This window comes from Capsicum annuum, chromosome 12 (genome assembly GCF_002878395.1).
Source record: "Capsicum annuum cultivar UCD-10X-F1 chromosome 12, UCD10Xv1.1, whole genome shotgun sequence".
Taxonomy (NCBI): Eukaryota; Viridiplantae; Streptophyta; class Magnoliopsida; order Solanales; family Solanaceae; genus Capsicum; species Capsicum annuum.
Window position 1 is genome coordinate 108124704 of NC_061122.1, and position 3120 is coordinate 108127823.

Below are 3120 nucleotides of genomic sequence, written 5' to 3' on the forward strand. Positions count from 1 at the left end.
AAGGATGGTCATTTGAAGAAACTGAGAATAACTATGTAAGAAATTAATATTTTAGTAAGATACCATTGTATTTGTATGATTAATATTCTTCATGTTATTTTTTTGTGTTATTATTTTTATGTAGAACAACATGATATATTTGAAAGCTCTATATATATCTGGAGAGTCTTCCATGACTATTGATGAAATTGTGGATGTTGTACTTAACACAAAGTCAGGGTACATAAAAGGTCTTAGTTATGGTTCTAAACATAATACGATAAGGGCAAAACAAATGAGGACGACAGAGTTAGAGGACTCTCTCAAAAAGGCAAAACAAGAAGCTGCTAGTGCCCAAAATGAGTTACAAAAATGATTAAATACAGGTAAAACTATGGTAGAAAGACAACAATCATAGATACAAGACAACCAATGTCAAAAACAAGACCAGCAATCATAAATTAAAGCATTAAATTTTCAGTTGAATACTGTAGCAGCACACCAAGAGGAAATGCTTAAGAAAATGTAGCTTCTTATTAGCCCATCACTGTCAATGTTAGAAGTAACAAAAGTCTATATGATAAGTTCTATTTAAGTTCTCTTTATTAAATATATAAACTATGTAGTATTTACTATCTAACTTTGTATTTTTTAATGATACAGAGGAGAAATAACTTCATTAGAAGGCCAACTTTTGATATATTTCTATTTCACCAACTAAAACTTCATGTTTACCAAGATTTTATAATTTATACAAAATATGTTATTTATATTATAATAGATAATTAAATAATCTACATTCTTAACAAAATGATTTATCCAGTTTAACAATCTTTTTGAGTTCTAAAGCCTTCTTCCTTATTGTATCGTAGATTAACACAATAAGGATTATCAAAATCACACCAACTGACAATGAAAAACTCTAGAAAATACTTTTTTCTTTCTTTCCATATCATTTTTTATCTGAATATCTGTAACTATAACTAATGCCTCCGAATATCTACAGTCATTCTAACCAACTCTCATTTTTCTTCCCTTAGCGTACTCTACACCTTTGAATGGTGACATGGCTCGAGAACCTGGTTGTAATTCTTGCTCCATTTACAGCTCTTACTTAAGAACATGCAAACTGTTACCAGTTGAATGAGCACCTTCTATGTCTCCTAATTGCACACTTAGTTCTATCAGTTTGATAGTTATTGGTATACCTCTCTCTTCTGTGTAGATCACTCTGAACTTCATCAGAATAATTTAGTATAGAACTTTTTTGAGATAAAGGTAACATTGTATTCACACTAAAAGATTCATCATCTAAGAAATGATGAATTCTTCCATGGTGTCTACCATATGCATGCTAGAATAGTTTTCCACTAGATCTCCTTCCTTCCTCTGTTACTAATTCCCTTCCAACTACTAAGTAATTCAAAGTTGATTTAGGCAATACCCAATTGATTACTAGCATAGACAAAAACATATTCCAAAGACTTGTAGCAGCTTTACAATGCAAAAATAGGTGGTTATTTACTTCTGTTTCCTGGTCATACATAGCATATTTTGAACAAATATTTCATCCTCTCCTCTATAAAGCCTCATGAGTAAGACATACTTTCCTATATACTAAGTACTAACCATGCAAAAAAAGCTACCTTGCGGGAGGAAGGGACTTCTGGTCTTCCAAATCAACTTCCAAGGCTATTTGTCCAGTAAAATATGGTTGGTATTTAGATTCTAGTGGTATGAGTTAATAGTAAATAGGCCTTTGTTGTGCAGTTTCTTTCTAGGCCTATCAGGCCTCAATGAAAAACCTGAAAAAGAATTTAGGACTTTAAGAACATTAGCAAACTCCCCAATTTCCCTTCTTTTTGGCAGAATCTTCATAGCCATTTTTTAAGAAAAGAATTATTTTGATTGTTCAGTTGCTTTAAACCATGCCCCCTATTGATTACTAAGGGTTTAAATAATTCACTACAAAACTTAACAAGGAACAATAACCTTGATAGGAAGATTTGAACTAAAAAAAAGTAGAAAGTCCTTATCTATTTGATAATGTCTTTGCTTGACAAGGAGACTCTAGCTTAAGAGATTAGTATATTATTTAATTTTGGTCACATCAATCCAATTGAGGCATATTTTATCTTTGAGCTATTGCCATAGCTTACCATCTTTTCTACCTTCATTGCATGTTCATCATCTCTAGTAGAGTGTGTGAAAAGATCAATTCGAAATGGACAACTATAAAACCAATGAGAAAAACTATTTGTATTAGGGATTACCCAGACTTTTATCTTTGCACATTACATGAAAAATAGCAACAAAATGATGAGAAAAATAGGCTCGTCGTTAATGTTATATCGGTTGTCACATCTAGTAAAAGTTAATTTGTAATAGATCAAGTTCATACCAAGGTTTAGTATCAGATAAATTCTTAATTGTTAGTATTTCACTATGTGTGCTAGCTGATTTTACAAATAATGTAACTTGCTCTTGAATTATTAAGAGGGACTGTAGCACCAAAAGAAATAGACTTCATAATTTACCGCTCACATTTTCTTACGTCATTACCTTGTGGAACAACAGGGGGTGTTAATGTTACAATTCTAAATTTCCACTTCTACGCCATGTTAATTCAAGTGCGACATTGTTTTTTACTTTACTAAAATAAAGATGATGTATCCATTGCAATTGGTTTCTACGGTTAGAAAATGCTGGAAAAATTCCTTGACAGAAGCTCGGCTTTGGCTTATGTTAGCCCAGTTTTAGTGAATTATCTTTTAATGTCTGTTAGTTTGGAGGATAGATACGTCTTTTTAGAATTTATTGAAGTGTTCAAGTATGTTGGTGTTATGATGTTTCAGCTGAACTAATGAATTTCAAATTCATCCATGTCACCATATTATTCAACTTTAGTCAATTCTTCCAGATACTCTAGATAAATTAAAGCTTACGATTGTAGACAATCTAGATAAATAGGATGGAAAGAAATAAAAAGTACTTTTTAGAGTCTTCCATTGTCAGTTGGTGTGATTCCTGTTACATGTTTATGATTTTGTCACATTATATTGAGGGAGAATGTCTTTTCATCTCTTCAATTTTTCATGTTTCCTTTTTATTGCTTCTCTTTTCTCTTGCTCATTTATTCTG

The 3120-nt window shown here is 31.5% G+C and overlaps 1 pseudogene; it reads right to left on the reverse strand.

The window, feature by feature from the left end:
- Positions 1-985: 985 nt before the first annotated feature.
- On the reverse strand, positions 986-2273 carry LOC124889650 (annotated as a pseudogene).
- Positions 2274-3120: the final 847 nt, after the last annotated feature.